Source organism: Silene latifolia, chromosome 9 (genome assembly GCF_048544455.1).
Source record: "Silene latifolia isolate original U9 population chromosome 9, ASM4854445v1, whole genome shotgun sequence".
NCBI lineage: Eukaryota > Viridiplantae > Streptophyta > Magnoliopsida > Caryophyllales > Caryophyllaceae > Silene > Silene latifolia.
This window is the reverse complement of record NC_133534.1, coordinates 43,663,808-43,686,274: the sequence shown is the minus strand read 5'-3', so window position 1 is coordinate 43,686,274 and position 22,467 is coordinate 43,663,808.

Sequence of the window (22,467 nt, the reverse complement as noted above, 5' to 3'; positions counted from 1 at the left end):
GGACATGTAAATTCGTTTTACATCTAAGACCCTGTTATGTCTTAGTGATATGTGATATCATGTAAATTTAGTTTTTACATGAGAGATGAGAAATTTGAATACATATTAGTTGCGTGTCAATAACTCATTAAAACTATCATATGTGTTATGGTCAAGTTTTAATTAATTTTAACGATGTGCAAATTTATTTTGCATAGTATTTGTCTAATATCAAAGTGATATTATTATACATGCTAATTTGTTTAGCGGTATTTGTAAGGGTGAATGGCTAATTGGTTTAGTTGTTTATTAAAGATTAAAGATTTTGTTTCATTTACTCTTAAGAGTTAATTAAATTGTTGAAATTTCTCGTTTATGGCGTTTGTGATGATTATGAGCTTAGCGAAATTTTCGAACGAACAATATAAATGAAGGGATTTTGATAATTTGATTTGGAAATGTGCCTTAATCCATATACTTGTATATGAAAACAAGTGTTTTTAGTGATTTGTTTACCAAGTATCTTATTAAAATCACGATTTGAGAAATTGTGATCACTATTATATTGTCGAGGTTAAATATCTTTCTAATGAGTAGGATAATGAGAATTTGTTTTTTTCTTTACCAGTATTTGTTCAAATATAGTAAACTTTATGCATGCAAAATTGTGTTCTTTTGTATGTAGACATATTAACTAGTTTTGAGACATGTCTTACAGCTTGTGTAGAGTGAGACTAATGTATAAGTCAGATTCGTTTTGACGTAGGGTACAAGATTGTGTGTCTTGCCCGGAGTATTTGAGGATTGTCACCGTGTTTTATTTATCATATGTGAAATGATTTTTAAACACGCGATTGGCTGACGTAAGAGTTTATTTTTCCCATGGCGGTTTGTTTGCCATCCGATTATGGGATTAGAAAAAATAGAACATTCTTAATGGGTCATAGTCAATACACTCAATCCTTCGTAAAAGTCTCAAAATTTATCGAGACGGGAAAAGAGTGCCTTTTGGCGCTAATATCTCCCGTTACGATTGTTAATGGTCTAAGTTTTTTTTCTTACTATGAGTACAAATATGTGGTATTGTTTAATATGTCTGAGTTAGTGTCGGCGAGAGAATAGTAAGGAGATACTATAAATTTGGTTCATGTTAGTTTCGAGCCAAATGACATCCTTCTCCATCAATTCGAGTTATATGTTTGTTTCTTGCATCCAATGTTAATTCTTGTTCTTTGTGGATTTAGAAACGGAGCGAGAATTTTTATAACTTGTTGTTTAATCCATTGTTTGTTGATGGATAATTCAAAGAGGCTTTGTGCTACTTTGATTTGTTAATTCTCTACGCACTTGGAGTGCGTGGTTATTTTTCAATAACTAGTTTATTGAAAATCACGGATTCTACTTATTAGACCTCTTGTTAATAGTTCGTTATGGCTATGTGTTTGGTCATAATATATATGTTCACCGCATTATTTTTGATTCATCTATTTGATTACATTTTCATATATGTTCATTGTCTCTAACTTTTGTATTTCAATCTATTTTTATTTTAATTGTGGGTAGTTAAATGTTAAGGAGCATCATGAAACCGTTGTTTTTTCCTCTTCTTTTGAGATGACTCACGCAATGGATTTTGTATCCATTATTTTGTCATTTTATATAGCGTTTGATATGTTCAAACAATTTATGATAAAAGTGAAAACCAACTTTGACTTTAGAGTTAGAACTCTTAGTAAATGTGTTGGTTGTGAATAACTCTTTGATATGTTCAAAGTGTAAATGAAGAGAAAAATATATGTGCGTTGATCTTACAATTCCTAATTGATATGACAAGAGGTTTTTTTTAGTTAAGGAATTGTACGTCACTTGACATGGCTAAGTGAAGTCTAACGCTGATCAAGTTTTCCTTTCTTTTGGTTTAAAGGAGGATTTCTTAAATATGTTTTAAAGAAATTTTGCTCGCTCCAAATAAGTTTTGGATAGTAGATTGATGTTTTATGCTTTAACATTTTGTCAAACTTTGTGTTTTAGTGACCCGCAATATTATTTATTCACTTGGATGTGTTTCTAAGTGTTTGGCGAAAGGTAGTAGACATATGTATTGTATTTGTCACAATACAGAACTATCTCTTGGTGAGTGGGAGAATTTTTTGTGAACCCGTTGAGACACCAAGAATAGTTTTAACTTCTCTCTATGTTTTGGATAGTGGGAGTAGTTCCATGATCCAAGATAAAGATGAGAGTTTGTCTACTAATGAGCAAATATTAACTTGTGTGTCAAGTGTTTTGCTCATTATGAAGGATAGTGGGAGTTGCTCCTTCTATTCGTTTTTTGAACCACTTTTAGTAAGTGGGAGATATCACTTTTAGTAAGTGAGTTTTTTTTTCGCCAAGTAATAAAGAATGGATTGTTATTATGAGAGTAGATAGACAATGTGATAATGAATGATACAGTTATGACAATAAGGTTTAAGATTATTTTGAGATATGTTCTCAAATGTTGGGATTTGTTCCCATTTCTTCTAAGCTTTGATTATCTATTTGGATTTTGTTTTCAAATGGATGTAAAGACTATTTTCTCGTATCAAGTTGCTCGAGAAAAGCCTATATGCATAGATTGTTCAATTGAGTTTGTCTCAAATGATTAATATGATAGATCTTTGTGTATTTCAAGCTTATTCATATGTTGAATGATTTATATTTATTTTAAATTTCATAAATCATTTGTGTGATGATTTAATTGGAATGGTAAAATAGTTTTGGATATGTCAAAATTATATAAGAGAATAAGTTTCTCTTTGTTAATGGGTGACATATTGGTATTTAGAAGAGAAATAAAGTTTTTATGTCTAAACCTATGCTCAAAAGTAAGAAACAATTAAGTATTATTTCTTATTCCGGTGTAGTTGGCATTTTGATGTGTACCTTGTTTAGTACATGGTTGAACGACAATTTGTGATTGATAAGTATTTGTTACCTAATCAATCTTCTACACGTAAAATGATATGTAATCAAATGACTTTCATTTTTTCCTTTGTGGTAAGAGTAAATTAGTTATTATGTAGGACTAAGAGTTGTCATCAAGTAAGATTAACTAACAAGATGGTTGGCACATTATTTCATAAGATGTGTTCTTAATTAGTTCATGTGTTGAGCTAATTGTGCGAAACAATCAACTTAAGTTTTAATCTTGTTGAGTTGTGGATGTGTTTGATGATGGACATTTTTTAGATAAAGATTTTGTATCTTTTGGAAATGTTCATATGCATTTGTTGCATGATGAGGCACAAAAGATATCACCAAATTTATAGATTGTCTAATCACATGGGTAATCGCCTTGACACTTGTGTAGTGGGCAAGATGAGACTGAGTCACGTTAACACTTAGTGAGTGTTAGATAAAGATTATCTTTGTACATGAGTTGTATGGGAAAGATATTGACTCGTTATATAGTCGCCTTAGTAAGTCTAAGATGAGACTTTTGTAGTCGAAGTATGAGAAGACACCCTATTTTCATACTAAAGCTTTGAACCGAATCACAAGTGTTAGATTGGATATTGTGTATATCAATCTAGTGACTTGGGTTAGATACTTGAGTAGTATCTAGACTTATGATTCGCACGACATAGAAGCGTGATATGCCCATTGTAGTGGGAGCTATGTTGTGACACATATATCATACTATGTGTGTTAGTAAGTCGACCGTTAGGAGTGACAAATGATTCTCTACTTTGTCATTGTGTGATCCTATGGACTGTGTTGTCCAACTTTGTTCGATGCCTTTTGACTTGGAGCTATGATATGAAGTTAATTTTTGATGTTGCTACTTTAATATGAATTCTAAGGACCTAAAAGATTAAGGTTCAATGAATCATGTTAGGAAAGCAGTTAAGTTGAGATGGATTATTATTAGTGTCTAAGGAATGATCAATTCAACTTCACCATAATTTCCTGGCCAGGGGTTATATTGTGTATATAACTAATATGATTATGGTAGCATATAGGGATTGTGTATGCTAATGGTGATGTTAGAATGATTTGGGGTATTGATAATGTGAAAGTGTTATGTTAGTTTTGATGGTAACTTAATATAACATTACTTTGTTACGTTTTGGTCACACACCTCATTTCCCGTATGAAGCATAAGAGATTGTTTAATAGAGTATTGTGTTGTGATAAATTTGACTGTGTGATCAAATTGGTACATTTCTCTATCTTTGTGAATGAGAAATAAAGTTCACTTGGTTGTGTACCAAGGTGGTGTATTTCCTTGGATTAGTGGCCAAGTGGGAGCATTAACTCGGTTGTGTGGCCGAGTGGGAGTATTGAATTTTGTCTGGCCACGTAACGGTCACATTCAATCCCATTAATTGCCCTCATTAACATACTAATAAATCACTATTAATTTGTCATTAAAATGTGATTTAATCCTCCTTATAACTTCCATATGTGGATATATATAAGTTGAGGAAATTGATGTGAATGGTATGTATCGTACACACAAAAATACACATACAAGCATACTTTTCTAGTTGCTAAGTCCACCATCAATATGGGACTTGGGATTTGGGGCGTGGACATATTCCGGGACTCTAGTAGCCGCCGGAGGTACGAATATATGGTAGTGGGCAGTTAGCGAGCACAACGATCCGATCGCTTCCGCATAAAGGTTAATCCTTGTTATCCTACAATTTTATACTCCCTCCTATTCACTATATTCTTCCCCTTTCCTTTTTGCACAAGAAATAAGAAAGTGAATTTGGACCACACAAAACACACTACCCACATGCAATTTAATTTGGACCACACAAATCAACCCAAAAAGGCAAATAGGGAAGAAAACCCGAATAATCCGAATAAGGAAATAGGGAAGAATATAGTGAATAGGAGGGAGTATGTAATTGTGAATTATTTTTAGTGTAGTATTATTTTTATATGTAATTGAACCCCAACTTCATGATTGGGGTAAGAGGGCTGTACCGCTTGAGTTAACTCTTATTTTCTCAATTGTGAACTATTTATAGTGTACTTGAACTATGAACATGAAATTTTGAACCATATATATTCTTGTTGGATCAGTTCTAAAACTTATGCATTTCTCATTTCCTTGCATGTGTCAGTCTTATATAAGTCTTGCTAATGGGTAGTCTCATAAGTATGACAACCTCATGTGCTTAACAGGTGTTATTTTCTCAATTCAGACATTGCCGGCACTGCTCCACCAAGAGGAAGTGCAGCTGCTGCGTGCTTATTTAACACACATATAATTAACTGAGATAAAGTTCCACATATAAGATTGTCTTTCTATTCAGCATTCCCTGCGTCAATTTAAAGACGGAACTCATTCTTGCAATGTTGGTACGAGCTGAGGAAGAACAAAATCAATGGAGTGGAGTGCAAAATTTATGACATGGAGGTTCTCTAATGATAGTTATGTGCTATTTCATGCTTAATTTATATGCTAACTACCAAGTTTACAACAAAGGTAAAAAACGAATACTAGAATAATCCATAACTTAAACACAAAACATAGACTGTTAACGTCGATAATACAAATTTAGAAACCACCAAATATATATTAAAAACCTTCGTCGTATAAAGGCATCGTAGCCAACACATAAGCTAAGTCGGCTTCCAAAACATCATCAAATAGAGATTCGGTAACCCCATCAGTGTCTAGTCGGTATTCAACGTCTCTTGAAACTATCTTGCCATCTTTCTGTACAGCAAAGAGGTAATCAGTTTTCTCGTCTTCAGGGAAAAACAGTTTTTTCTTGATAGACGCTTTAGCTACAGCAGAGGGACGCATATAAGGCCATGGCATCTCTTTCAAGTTCAAACATGGACATTTCTGACAATCGAAAGGATCCACCCATTGTTTATTCCAATAGCGGTCCGTGTAGTCTAGGAGAACAAACACTAGTTCCCAACCCATGGCCTTGATTTTGGGGTAATGCTTCTTCACCAGTTTGTAACGGTCACATTCGGTCCACGAAAGGTAAAGGAGCACGTTCTTGCCTTGGAGCTGCTCGGGCTTGAACTCTTGACCATTCTGAATCATCGGACAGTTGTTGAATAATGATGAAAACACCGGGGGGAGTGATCTGACATAGTCCAACCTTTGTTTTAGGATAGCGGTTCGAGTGAAGGGATATTGGTCGAATCCAAAATTGGTTATGATTTCTCTTCCACACAGCTCACCAGATTCGCAATTAGGTGGTATAATGATCAACTTTTCCCCGGTCCAGTCACGTCCCTGGCCAAATATACGCCACAGCCTGCGAGAAACCATGGTGTCACAGTAGAAAAGAAACCAGGATTTGATATTTAAAAGCCTTAAGGCCTGATGGAGTTGTTCAATGTATGATTTTGGTTCATCGTAAAAAGGCATGGGTACTAGCACAATCTCAAGCTGTTGTTTTTTTGCTAAGCAACGGTCGTGGGCCGCCTTAATGTGTTCCATGATATCCCCATCAATGAACAGGTACAATCCTACATACTTACGGGACAGATCTAGGACAGTAGAGAGTTGATCATCAGTTTCAGCATCAAATCTGCGGAGAGTGAGAAGGGGATCGCAAAGCAGAATATCCCCGTAAAGGGATAGAGGCTGTTGACGATCCTCATCCTCATCAACACTGTCGTCAATTGCATAATCTGAGTACATGGGATGATGCAACCTGGAGAGGAATGCCTCAGTCAAGTACATAGGATCCAACCTAGACCTCAATACCTCATCTTGTTTTTCAATCGCATCCAAAGTGGTGGGGAGAAAGGGGGCCCACTCGGGACCATAATGGAAAAAATGTGTAAGAGCTGTGTCATCCTCCAAAATGAATCCATCGGGATCGACCAAAAAGGCCAAGAAGTTACGGCCCGGGGTAAGGCTGAGAGTCATACACAAGTGTATATAGTGACGCGTCTCAAAATCAGAAAAGGGTATAGCAAGGCAAGAGAAGGCAGAATAAAAGTGATAGAAAGCAGACTCTAGATCATAAGCAACATCAGTTCTCAAATTAGCTACCACAACCAACTCAAAAGGATAACCAAGTTCAGATAAATGTTGGTATGCGTCTATTATGGAACGGCATTTTGTAGCGGTTTCTGTGTTGCTGAGCATAGGCACGTCGAAACAACAAACAAGGAGGTATTTTTCTGAGAGAAAATCAAAATCAATAGGTTCGTCTTGAGGAACACCTTTCTTAAATCGTACCAAGTGAGTCGTCTTACCATTATTCGATAATAACTGTCTATAAGCTCCCACTTTAATTTCTCCCCTATCACAATCTGGATTGTTTTAGGTTTCATACAAATATTACCATAACCATAAATTTTTCCAAGGTAAGCCTCACCATAAAGTTTTCTAAGGTGAACTTTTTCATCACCATAAGTTTTTCTGATCCGATCCTCCCAGGACAAGTAGGCGCTCCTATCAACAACAGTTTCTCTATTTTTTGTGTGTGAAAATCTCTGATTTATGAGTTCAGTAGAAGAGGGGAAAAACATCTTGAACCAATTAACTGGATTAAATTAAAAATAAAAGAAATTGAGAATCAAATTTTGACCTTTCCTTTCCTTTCCTCCCGACTTGTATCCAGAGATCGGCTTCATACCCTTCGTTTAACCTCGCTCGCTCTTTATATGCAGCTCCAACTTTCTTATATTACATACGGTATATATATATATATATATATATATATATATATATAGATTCGGGATCCTATGAGAACCATCAAGATAATGAGAACTGTGAGAACCACTCACAGCCCTTAGATCAAACTTATGATTGACGGTGAGATGAACAGTAAAACAAACTTTCTTATTTTGTTAACAACGCACCTCCAAACTCTGAATTGTGATTCATTTTACGAAATTGACTTTCTCTCTCATCTTTCTTTCTCTGTCTTCGACGATCACATCATTCGACGCATTGCAGCTTCTTCTTTCTCCTTCTTTCTCTACATTCGATCATCACAAACATTCCAATCAAACTCTTCGACGATCATAATCGGATCCGATAATTCGACGAGGTAAACTTTTGATATTGCTGATTAATTTCTACGAAATTAGGATTTTTGTCTTTTTCTCTTTGTAGTTCTTTTATTTGTCGATTAAATTAGATAAATTTAGGTCTTGATCAATGTGTTAAATGATGAATTATGTTTGTGAAATTAGGAATTTAGTGAATTAGATTGGGGAAATTGAGAAATTAGGGTTGGGGAAGCTGAGAAATTACATAAATTTGTTGAAATAATGAAATTAGGGGCTGCATTTCCAGATGTTTTCGTAATTAAACAATAATCAAACCCTAATTTGTCATTTCCAGATGGTTTCAGCTGCCGATTCTTGATTTCATGTAATATAAATGCATAAAAAGGATTGCTGGGTGCGGTTGGATGTTTCAAAAGATTTTTTTGTTGTAAAACCTATAAATCGATATTTGACTGGTTTCTGTTGTACTTTTGCGGTGTTTCTTCAATACTGCTGATGTTTACTTTTGAGGAGTTCCCTTGTTGTAAATCTGCTGTTGCGTTCTATTTCTCTGGTGGTTTAATTATCCGGAGTATTATTTAACCAAAAAAAGAGTCCGTGACTATCGTATTGGTAGTCGATAGCTGAAACTTGTTTTTGAGAATGATGATGTCTGGCCTTTGAGTTATACTTGTATGAGTCTCTCTTTTGAGACGGTTTTACAAAATGTTATTGTGGGATGAGCTCATTTAGTCTCGTGATATCGATTAATGAAATAAGATTCTATGTGCATGAAATAAGGTTCTATGTTCATGAAATAAGGTTCTATGTTCATGAAATAAGGTTCTATGTGCATGAAATAAGTGTTAAATGGGCATAAATAAAATTATATGTGCATGAAATAAGGTTATATATGCATGAAATAAGGTTCTATGTGCATGAAAAAGTTGTTCAGTTACAGTTGGTTATATTATGATACTAATTACTTTTGGTTAAGGACGTTAATTTTATGGGCATGAAATAAGATTCTATGTGCATGAAATAAGGTTCTATGTGCATGAAATAAAATTATATGCGCATGAAATAAGTGTTCTATGTGCACGAAATAAAATTATATGTGCATGAAATAAGGTTCTATGTGCATGAAAAAAGGTTCTATGTGCATTAAAAAATTCTTCAGTTGCATTAGTTGGTCATATTATGATACTAATTACTGTTAGTTAAGGACATTAATTTTATATGGGCATGAATAGATCCTATGTGCATGAAATAAGGTTCTATATACATAAAATAAGGGAAATGACGGTGGAAGAGATTTAATGTATTTACCGGTCTTTTTATGTAACTACAAGGCATTTTAGTGTATCTCTTACATATCTTACTATGTGAGAAACATTTCAGTGTCCTTATATCAGTTATTTAGGCTGCCATAATATGAAACGCCCGTTATTTCATAATCGTATTTGTATGGCGTATTTTAAAGGCTATTAGCTCAATGGTAGAGCAATGTGCAAATTGTGCACAAAGGTATGGGTTCGAGTCCCATATAGCCTATTAAATCGCAAATCCAACGATAGGAACATTTCATGATGCAAGCAATACAATACAATTATTTAGTAGGATATAATCATATTCGGGCAATGGCGCTGGCGAGCAGCAACAATGGCATTGAGCTCGTGAAATAGCTTTGCAATTTATCAAAAGTTTAATACAAGCATTTCAAAGACTATTATATATACCAAAATTATTACCATATATGCCATACTTGAATTAAATGGGATTACCAATTACACTATTTTTCATTCTTAAGAGTAAAAGAAAGATTTGATATTTCATGGCCAATATGGGAGTCGAACCCACATCTTGTGAATTGCACAATGCTCTTCCATTTGAGCTAATTGGCTTTCAAAATAAGTAAAACGTAGAAGAATTAAGAGCTCGGGTGTTTTACTCGAAAAGCAACGACATCAAGAAAGTGACAGCAAAATATTTTTGGATTCTTTTTTTACATATGAAGCGAGACGAGAGCCAAGTTAGAATTGCAAAGAACGATGGAATAAGAATGAGAATTTGAAGTCATTATTTAACCTCGACATGGGAAATAATCACTTAGATGGTAGCATTCACGCTTGGATAAGCAAGTTAAAGTCTTTACTGATTTCTTGATTTATCCGCCAACAATTCGTCAGGGAAGTATACACCGTAGTTACGGGGAATTGTGGCAACTTATTGAGCTTGAACTTGAGTCACGACGACTTATCCGGACAGATACCGACAGAGCTCAGTAACTTGAATCAACTTCCAGTCCTATTGGATCTCATTAGCAACTCTCTTTTGGGCCCAATACCTGATCTTGATAAGCTGAGATCCTTGCTGGACCTGAATCTCACCCACAACCATCTCTCAAGGTCGGTCTCAGAGTCACTGTCGAACATTATTAGCATACAATCCCTGGAAAAACCAGTAAAAGAACAATGCCGAATGAGTTTGATATGCCATTTGCCCTTGTGAATGAATTCCTGAATTCACCAGAAGCTCGAAGGTGATCTTGCAACAAGTAACACCCGATCACTAAACACACTGCTGCCCCAACCACGTTATCTCGAAGAGTGTCGGCAATCCAATCAGGAGCCACCACTATTATCAGAATTATCGCACCTGGCAATTCTAGCCAATCTGCAGCACAAAGGTAATAAGTCTCAGGCATACTCAAAGTGATATGGTCCATCTAGTTCAAAACTCGCAATCTCACTTAGCCTAGCGTAAGATGACTAGAAATGTGGACGGGAAGATGCATACCAGGGAATTGACGTGGGAAGAAAAGGCGCAGTACAACTGCTATGAAAGTAACCCACATTCCGAACTGTCCCCTGCATTTCAAAGCAACCAGTACGGGATTACATAAATTATTCGAGTAGAATGTAGCTAGCTTCTGATTACTAGGAAAGTAGGAATTCTAAGGTGAACCAAAACCCGTACCTGAAGAAGGCAAACAACACCAATGGACTAAAGAAGAGGTAAGGCACCAACAATCCTGTCAGAATATTCGTCTTCCAATTTGTGCAATCCAATATCAGCAAATAACTGCAACATGCATGAGACATGGACAATGCTCAATAATTGAACACTTAATTAATCTACAGCAAGAGAAATGACTAGCTAATAATATTGGCAGAGTGCAGAACTTGTTCTCTTGTACTGCATCTTAAGTTAACAAAGTTTAGTAACAATTTGATCACGGAAATTATCAAATTCCAGAGGACAGCCAGACAGAGGGCAGTCCGCTTTTAATACTAACAAGCTAGCTGCCTAGCTGCAACTGCGCATAATTTTCAGATCATATACTAGTTGGATGATGAAATTATGAGAAGGCACAGAGCCAAAAACAAAAGATTAACTCATTCGCAACCCAATTTCTTAATCTACAACACCAATATAAGCGAGAAAGAGGTGCTGCCAGAAGGTTTCATTCTCAGAGGATGATGTCATTGATGGATTGGCCAGTTGGTTCACAGGTGCATCGGTCGCTTGGTGTGCATTCACAGTCCCTCGTACAGAAATCACAGAGAGAAGCGCGTATGCGATTGCTGCAAGATTTAAAGATTCAGATGCTGAGCATAATAGCAGTTCCTGTTTTTTTTATTGATGGCCCTGCAAATGCGATGTGGCCAGGATGTTATCGCGTAGATTTTCAAGTGGCTCAACCACTACCACCTGCTCCACCACCTGAATCAAACCTCGACTTGAACCTTAGACTCTGAGTTACGTGAAAATACTCTTTTCACAACTCAGATATGATGTCGAACATCGAAACGATCGTTTTTAATGTATTCGATCTCTGTAAATGCAACAATTAGAAGAGGAAATCTCAGTCCAATAAGTCGTATAAAGAAAACTGTTTGTAGTAAGAGACTTTCAAAGCGGGTGAAGTAATATTAACAACACAATGCAAAACAGCAAAACGTTACCACAAACTCTAATTTCCAAAAGCTTCTCCAATAGCATAACATTAACAAAATATCACAGTAACTCATTCAAGAACAAGGGTAACCAGTAACCCATCTAGTATTACTCTTAATTAAACGTCCGAATTGATACCAAGATGAAAACATCTACACATAAACTTGTTAAACCTAATACCATAGTCATTAAGTAATTAATTTAGTTAAGTCTACTCCACTTCCTTAAGTATGTGAGTACCAGCAGCAGCATTGCCACCATCATTCACACCTGCAGTATCAGCAGCACCAAGCTTCAGATTCTCCAACTTAACCTCAACATCATCAAGCAATTCAAAACCCCAATTATATGTGTACAAACTCGAATCAACAATTCGTCAACCCTAATTTGTTGACGAATTAACAAATTCGAAAAACATAAACTCGAAATTCAAGGAAATTAATTGAGAAATCAAACAAACCTCATCGAATTTTGATGAACCGTGAAGGATAGTACGATTTGCGTCTCCATTGATGAAGAAAGCAACTGAATATTGAAGCATATTCTTTAATTAGAGGAAGCAGTAAGGTGCTTAGGGAGAGAAAAATAAATTGAAGATAAAAAGTGTACTGGTACGAAGGGTTAGGGGGTAGGACGAAAGATCGACACTTTATTTGTCTAAGATCTCATGGTTATGAGTGGTTCTCACGGTTCTCATTATATTAGTGGTTCTCACTGGATCCCGACCCTATATATATATATATATATATATATATATATATAGAAATTGAATCATGTGAGGCACCCTTCTTAGGGTGAGGCGGCTGGACTAGGGGTGCTAACGAGCCGAGTCGAGCGCGAGCCCTGGGGTGCTCGGCTCGAGCTCGAAAAGGGGGAAGGCGTGCTCAGCTCGAGCTCGAGCTCGTCGAGCTTGAATATCCTAGGCTCGAGCTCGAGCTCGACATGTAAAGAGTGGCTCGAGCTCGGCTCGTGGCTCGTGTTGGGCTCGGATCGTGGCTCGTGAACTGCTAAATTTTTGGCTCGTAATGAGCTCGGCTCGCAAACTCGGCTTTCATGTACTTAAGCTTAGTTCTTACTTAGCACAAAAGCAAATTAAAGCATAACAATTCTTACAAGTTATGAAACGAGTTCATGCATAATGCAATAAATTAACTAGTTTGAGTGCAAAAAATCGGAATACAAGTCTTTCTACGTTATTTTGATATAAATAAATACTCCGTTGTTGACTAGAATGACTACACACTTTATTAAAAACGTCAAAAAAGATAATCCCTAACAAAACCATCTTTTCGCCTTTCCTATCTTCTCATATATCTCATTCTTCTTCTACGGACCATCCCTCATTGCCTCGTGGGTTTCATCGAAGCACCTACAACAAAAAATATTTACATTGCACAAATAAGTTTATAACGAAAAGAAACAGGTTTAGTGACTTACTCCACAATTTAATTTAGTACTGTATGAAATTTTAATGAATATAACCCCATCAAACACTTAATTAACCTACGGAAGTGGAAGTCGAATTTCCTTTGGTTGATCCTCGATTTTGTTCTGAAAAAAAAAGCATTCAAAAATCAAACAATGACTTAATTAAAGTAACTGAAGTAAATAAAATACATTATTGTTGTTACCTTATTCTTTCGTTTCAATCCATGTAATGATCGGCACCAATCGCCTGTGCATAGCAACATTTGTACTGTATCTATTTTCAATGAGGCACGATAAGAATCAATAACTCGGCTACCAGCACTAAAAGTTGCCTCAGAGGCAACAGTGGTAATGGGAACGGCTAAGATATCAGCTGCTAACTTGGATAATATACGAAACTTCATTGATTTATCCTTCCACCACTGCAAGGCATCAAAACACTCGTCCTCTTGAGGAACATAACACCCCTCATCAAGATAATCATCTATTTCTGATTTCCTAGACTCAATCGTATCCTCACTTCTCACTGCTCTTAAAAGTTCAGACAATCCTGGAGTGTTGCTCCTAACACAGTCACAATGATCAACACAGCAATTAGAATGATCAGAGCGCCAGTTACTTACTTACCTATCTAACAGGTCATTTATCTGAACATGGACTCATCTACTCAGTAAAAAAACCAACAATAGAGATCAATTAATGACGTTGATGATGATTAAAAACAGGAGGTGATTATATGAGGACCGACGATCAAGACGGAATTTGGGTAAAAGACATAACCCATAATTCCATAATTATTCTACAAAATTTACTCAAAAACATGAAATAATGAAGTCATTAACGAGCAATAGAGTACCTGGCTTGAATTAGGTAGGGGCGTGAGCGTGTGACGGAGTGACGGAGTGACTAGGGAAGAAGATGATGTAAACGGCAGTGTGGCAGATGATCGGTTTTTGTTTGGGTAAAGAGTAAAATTGGGTAGGCGGCAGTTTAGGTTTTTTTACTGCTATGAATTTCCCCATTTCACTATTGGATTAATTGGGTAATGGACTTAATTAATTGAGACTAGTAATAATGGGCTTGGATAAGTGTAAATATAAAATTTAATTATATGACCTTTTTTTTGTATTGAAACATATTTAAAATTTAAAATGTATTTATATAATTAAAAAAGTCGAGCTGCTCGCGAGCTTTTCGAGCCGAGCTAAGCCTTGCTCGGCTTGACTCGAAAAGTATCCGAGCCGAGCCCGAACCCGAGCCGAGCTCAAACGAGCCGAGCTTTGACCGAGCTTTGACCGAGCCGATCTCGAGCTGCTCGCGAGCTGTCTCGTCTCATTAACAGCCCTAGGCTGGACACCTTCTAAATCGTCAGATTAAAAAACTACAGATGCCTCAGATGATGACACGTGTCCCCATAAAAAAACCCCAACTAAAACACATTTCCGTCTTCAATTTCGTTCGACGCACTCACATCTCTTCACTTTCTCTCTTCACCTATTATTCTTCAACTCAAATTCGACGTTCACTTCGAATTCAATCACCATTTTATCACCCTGATTTTCATCGTCCACACCATAATCATGCTGCAATTCACCATGTTTCTTCGATCTTCACGTTTTGATCTTGACTCTTATTATGTGTTCATCATCAATCTCGGAGTAAGTATTATTCTCATTTCTCGTTGTTATTCTTTTTTTTGTTTTTAATTTTCATTTATTTGAATGTTAAACTTGTAATCGCCATATCATGTGATTTTTGTCAATTATTTGATAATATACTTGCTCTTTTATTGTTCAGATTTTATTATTGTTAGTAATTTCCGGTTTTCTAAGTTTTACTATTGAATTTGTTCATCTTACACAACTATTATTTTGTTTATGTATTATTCTGGTGAAATTATTTGATTAATTGATTAGTTAATTGATCGATTGTGTGAAATTTAAGTATTTAGATATTTGATGATGATTATGATGAAAATGAGCTCGTGATTAGTTGCCAGCGGAATAGGTATAATTCCGGTATTCTGGCGAACTAATTGAAGGAACAATGAGAAATGTGATTGAAATTAGGAGAGTTGATATGAATTCCATGATTTTGGAACATTTAGAACCCAGTTTCTTTGACTAATTAGGGAACTTATGTACTCCGTACTGTAGTACTATTGTTTAGTCAGTTGTACAGGCTGGGAATATGAATAGTTGGATGCACGACATAGGAACTACTCCCAAGGACGTGAGTCTCTACGTCTCCGCCTCTCAGGCCTTTTGCTGTTTTCTTTTTAATTCTAAATTTGGTTTAATATTAAGTTGGAAAAATTTTCACACCCAATATTGCAGTACTCGTAGTTTCGAATTGGACGATGTTTAAGACTACCTGAAGTCTCACCTAGCCAATACCGAGTAACATCTACAACTCTACAAGCGAAAAAAAATACGGTCTGATGGAGTAAGTCTCCAGTAAACAATCCAATATGAGAGTCTGTCATTTTAAGTCACAGAAAACTTGGCCAAGCAGGTGGATCACGAATACAAGGATGGATATGTAAGGACCCACCTGCCATGGCCCATATTCTGGCAAATTATGCCTACTGATGAGCTTCGATCTGGTGGGCTCCTGAAGCAGAATCTGACCTCTCGTGTTGGACCGACAATATTGCTTCAAGTACCTGAACTCGACTAAATCTAGACAAAGGAAGATCAGGATGGATATTTCTTCATCAATGATATTAGAGTTGGGGACTATAACCTTTTACGCATGGGTTCCCGGATTCATAAGAGATTTTGTATCTGATACGCCTGTCTCTGTAACTTCTGGTCCTAATTCCCAACTCTTCCTCATTCAGGTTGTGAGACCGACATGGGTGATCACGTATACAAACCTCCAAGAGATGTACCGACAGTGTGGGAGATTAGTGTCCTGATAAAACTGCCAGAAAATCTTATATCTCGGATTCTTATCCTATGTATGTCAATAAACTCTACCCTAACCAATTCTGACAGCTTACACACTTTGAAGTTTTATTGTTCAGATTTTATTATTGTTAGTAATTTCCGGTTTTCTAGGTTTTACTATTGAATTTGTTCATCTTACACAACTATTATTTTGTTTATGTATTATTCTGGTGAAATTATTTGATTAATTGATTAGTTAATTGATCGATTGTGTGAAATTTAAGTATTTAGATATTTGATGATGATTATGATGAAAATGAGCTCGTGATTCACGGCCGCGATGATTTTCGATGATCTCATAGTTCTTTGATTGATTCTCCTGATTCTAGTGGCATTGATCTCCTCATTTTCACTTTTCTTTGCATCGTCTCTTCACTTTCTTATCTTGTGTGATTTAGTATCAACAATCCGGTTTAATCTATTCACTTTATTTGATTGAAATTATCGTGTGCTTTTCTTTCATTTTAGCATTATTTCTTTGTCATTTTACAAGGTCCTTTTTTCAGCGAATTCGATTTGGCCGCTCTCGCCACGGATCTTGATCGTAAAGAAAGGCAGATGATGATTCAAGGTACTACTGTTGGTGATTTTAATGCTGAGGTTTCTCATAATGTTTCGCTTGGCGGCGATTTTAGTATTCAGGTAGTTATACTCAAATACTTGTAGCTTTCATTTGGTACCTGTGGGGCACCCCAACTCATTCGTAGTTAGGAGCTATCATGCCTGCAAGTCTGGTCTGATTTTGAAGCTGCTGTAAAGTTTCAGTCGATGGTAAAATGGTTAGACATAAAAAAGGGTCACTTTCATTTCTGAGTTTGTTGGATAAAGTATTTAAAATCTATGCGTTTTAGATTAGATGAACACCTTATTGTAACTTTACTGCAACAATCTGATGAACTTCGCATCTGGTTTGCTCGAATGCATCCTTCCCGTAAGTATAAAGAGTCTTCTTTGGGAGTGTAGCAACATTAGCCAATTTCATGACTTCCTGGGGGATCACAATGACTGCTCCTTTGATGCTCAGCTGGAACAGTGGAGGTCATCTCTCTTGCCTTTTTTCCAATACTAAAGTTCTTCTACCGAATTCTCTCTTGCCTTTTTTCCAATACTAATGTTTAGTCTGCAAAGGTTAGCTTAATTACCCGGTAAATCAATGAGTGCTAATAGGCCTAGTACTCATGAGTCATGATCGGGCTTTGAAACTCATCAGCATCAAAGATGCTTTTGCGGCTCACTTTACACCCAAAAAGATATTGTTTTAGTCTGTAAAAAACTTTGCCTCACAATTTAGGTAACGGATTATGGAAGTATTGAATTTAATCTTAACTGCTGGCGCTCATCTGGTTCTTATGTTGTTTACAGGGACCTTCGCTCTATACACATTGTTTTGTGCTTTTACCAGATGCGAAGTTCATGTTTTAAATGGCATGTTCATGGATACATAGCATATTGTCAATACTTTTCAGCTTAACTATGGAATCTTAATAAATGGAGATAGGGGTGTCTTGGGATGTTAACATGGAATTTTAAGGCATTTACATATGTAATTTAACATTGGACTAACCCGAATGCAGTAGAGGTTTTCTACTATACCTGAAAAGGGCTACACATGCACTGACTCACTGAGCCTTGTTAGTGCTAGTTTGGGTTGAAAAATTCTTATCTACGAGTATAAGTTGTTATTTGTCTACTTTCATATCGGATTTGGCCATTGTCGTCTATTAGCTCAAAAGGTAGAGCAATGTGTTATTGCACATGGTGTGGGTTCGAGCCCCACATAGACGAACATATATAAAGCACTAGTTACACTTTGTAGTAACATTAGTTGTTCTATGTGGTAACAATAATTATCGAACAAAGTGATGCTAGCTAAGAATAACACTAGTTATTTGATAATGTAACATTGTTTCGTATATATAATAACACTGTTTATTTGATAAAGTAACACTTATGTTACATATATTGATAATAGAAGCTCATGTAGGAATTGAACCTACATCCTTTATGCAATTGCACAAATGCTCTACCAATTGAGCTAATGAGCTAGTTTAGTAGAAACTGAATATTCCACCAACACACTACAGTTGATGTAATGGCCACAATATAAGTTTATAAGTCACCACTTCACCTGAGTATTCGAGTCATATTTTTCTCATGTTATTCCAAAGAGCATGTAGTGTTATTCCAATAACTTGTCATGTTATCACATAAAGTAACCGTGTTATTCTATTAACTTATTACGTTATTCCATAGAGCCAAATAATATTCCGTGACACAAAAGCCAGGTATTATAACACAATATCCTATTATGATAACATAGTTATAGTTACGGATTATAAAGCGCGAAAAACCAATTCTAATGATCTGAAGACAAACTAGTTCCGTCGATGACCGTATAAGGCACATTATATGCATTTAAAATCTGAATAAGGTATGAGAATCACAAAATAAGGTCTGAGATTCACCAAATAAGGAAAAGAGCAAAAAAGGTAATTTTAAGACCAAGTTTCACAAAACAAGCTCTAAGATTCACTGAACAAGATCTGAGATTCACAAAACAAAGTCTGAGATTCACCGAATAAAGAAAAGAGCAAAAAAGGTGATTTTAACCACTTATGATGACCAAGTTTCACAAAACAAGCCCTAAGATTCACTAAATAAAGTATGAGATTCACAAAATAAGGTCTGAGATTCACCAAATAAGGAAAAGAGCAAAAAAACGTGATTTTAACCACTTATGATGACCAAGTTTCACATAACAACCTCTAAGATTCACTGAACAAGGTCTGAGATTCACAAAACAAAGTCTGAGATTCACCTAATAAAGAAAAGAGCAAAATAGGTTATTTTAACCAATTATGATGATCAAGTTTCACAAAACAAGCCTTAAGATTCACTGTATAAGATATGAGATTCACAAAATAAGGTCTGAGATTCACCAAATAAGGAAAAGAGCAAAAAAATGTGATTTTAACCACTTATGATGACCAAGTTTCACAAAACAAGCTCTAAGATTCACTGAACAAGGTTTGAGATTCACAAGACAAAGTTTGAGATTCACCTAATAAAGAAAAGAGCAAAATAGGTGATTTTAACCACTTATGATGATCAAGTTTTACAAAACAAGCCTTAAGATTCACTGAATAAAGTATGAGATTCACAAAATAAGGTCTGAGATTCACCAAATAAGGAAAAGAGTAAAAAAGGTGATTTTAACCACTTATGATGATCAAGTTTCACAAAACAAGCTCTCAGATTCACTGAACAAGGTCTGAGATTCACAAAATAAGGTCTGAGATTCACCAAATAAGGAAAAAAGCTAAAAAGTAACAGCAAAAAAATTCTACTATAAAGTTCCTGAAATAGAAACTAAGTCAGAAACATCAAACATAGAATGCCCTCATTCTATGTGATTCACAACACAAGGACTGAGATTCCTAACACTTATGGTGACCAAGTTCTAGAAAATTATCTTACAAGTTCACAAAACAAGCTCTAGGATTCACAACATAAAGACTGAGATTCACAAAATAAGGCAAAGAACAAAATAGGTGATTCCTAACACCTATATGACCAAGTTTTAGAAAATTATCTTACAGGTTCACAAAACAAGTTATAGGATTCACAACATAAGGACCGAGATTCACAAAATCAGGAGAAGAGCAAAACAGGTTATCTCTTATCACTTATATCAAAATTTAAGAATATTAGCTTCTAAGTTCACAAATTAAGCTCTAAGATTAATAGAATAAGGTCTGACATTCACATAATAAGGTTTGAGATTAACATAATAAGGTCTGAGATTCACAAAATGAGGTCTGAGATTCACCAAATAAGGAAAAGGGCAAAATAGGCGACTTTAACCACTTATGGTGACCAAGTTTCACAAAACAAGCCCTAAGATTCACTGAACAAGGTCTGAGATTCACAAAACAAGAACTGAGATTCACAAAATAAGGCAAAGAGCAAAATAGGTGATTCCTAACACCTATAATGACCATGTTTTAGAAAATTATCTTACAGGTTCACAAAACAAGCTATAGGATTCACAACATAAGGACCGAGATTCACAAAACAAGGCAAAGAACAAAATAGGTGATTCCTAACACCTATACTGACCAAGTTTTAGAAAATTATCTTACAGGTTCACAAAACAAGCTATAGGATTCACAACATAAGGACCGAGATTCACAAAACAAGTTTAGTGTCATTGGAGGTGAAGCTGCTCATTTAGTCATTTCCTTATGCTGGATGCTGGCTAAGTAGTGGCTTTTGCTTAAGATCATTAATAATTAAACATTAAGGGCACAATTAATATTCAACTACATTGGAAACTGAACTAAATTTCGCCAGTTGTATATATTGGCACATAATCTCTTCATCTCAGTCAATTGTTTAACATTTTTATTTTAAGTGATACGTATTTTAATTAAAGGTAAACAAATACTGGCTCCGCTAGTAATTATAAGAAGAGATAAGTAACGAACCGGAGCGTAAGGAAGGAGGAAAAGCCAGATGATATATACGACTTCTATACTCCACAGCGCAATTTGCGTCACTTTTTTCACAACAAGATCAAATTCACCTTCGTTTTCATCATTAAATTGTTGAGGATTACGGTTCGGATTATTCGACGAGGGATTTCGAGTGGCATTAGTAGTGATGAGAGTTCGTTGGCGGCAAACTGTAAGCGAATTGCAGGAAGAATGGTAATGGCGGTTGATATAGAAGGATGACGGAGGAAGAGATGATTGCCGCCATTGTTGCGACACGTGATTAGATTGAAGAGCTAGGGTTTGAAATGGAGTAATTGCCGCCATTGTTGTGTTCATCAAATTGGGGAATTTCTGGGTAATGTGTTATGTCATATGTGTCACTGTGTGAGTTCCTGTGTTTGTTAGGATTGTGGTCATCATCTCTTCCTAGCTCTTCAATCTACGAACAATTGCTTCAATTGATTAGGTTATGGAGATTGATTTGGGAAAGATGGCTGAGATCGTGTTTGATGATGAAGGTTGTAGCTTGATGATGAAGAAAGATCGTGTTTTGATGATGAAGAAAGAACGTTGTTTGTATAGGGTTGGGCGTGTGTTTGTAATAATGTAATTGGGTCAATTTTGATCTAAGCCCAGTAGCGCGGAATATATCACAGTCCGCTCAACATGTATCATTTTGGTGAGACCGGCCGCCTCGCCATAATGAGGTGCCTCACCGGATCCGGCCTCTATATATATATATATATATATATATATATATATATATATATATATATATATATATATATATATATATATATATATATATATATATATATATATATAATTAGGATCAAATGAGTCCACCTCCCTTAGGTGAGTCCATGAGTCCTAATTCTGTCCATTAGATTTAAACAAAATCAAGGGCTTAGATTAAATCTCAAAATAAAAGGCTTATATAAAAACACAACAAAACCCTAATTTTCCCATTTCAATCCTTACAAACACATTTCTCACTTCTCCCTCTTCCTCCCCATCTTCTCTCTCTAACTCCACAGCCGCCACCACCTTGCCCCTCTAATCCACAACCCAGACACCACCACAACGCTTTTCTCTTTTTTTTTCTCAGATCTGACTATGCCGGCCTCCCTCTTTTCCCTTGCCTCCCTCGGCAACCAGCCCGACGCCGCTACTACTCCTCTTCTGCCACCTTTTTTTTTTCCAGATCTGAAGAAAGTAGGTCGGTGTGTGTGTATGTCGTCCCTCCTCGTCTCCTCCTCAACCGCAGCTGAAATCTTTTCTTCTCTTTTCTCTTTTTTTTTTTGATTTTTGTCCAGATCGGGAACCCCGTCGGTCGTGGCCTGTGCTTGGTGGTGTGGTTTGGTGGTCGGCGTTGTGGTCGTGCGGTCTCATAGACTGCCGCCTTTTCATTTTTTTTTTTTTTCAGATTTGTCGGGTTAAGGGTGTTGTTGTTGGCTCAGGTCGTTGGGGTTGGTCGCGGTTGGTGAGGGCTGCCGTCCTCTTCATTTTCCTTTTGTTTTTTGTTCATTGTTTTTTTCAGATCCGGTAGTGGGTTTAGGGTAGGTGGTTGGGGAGATTGTTAGTGGTTGCGGTTGGTGAGGGCTGGCATTCTCTTCATTTTCCTTTTTTTTTGTTCATTTTTTTCATATCCGGTAGTGAGGTAGGATTGGTGGTTGGGGAGA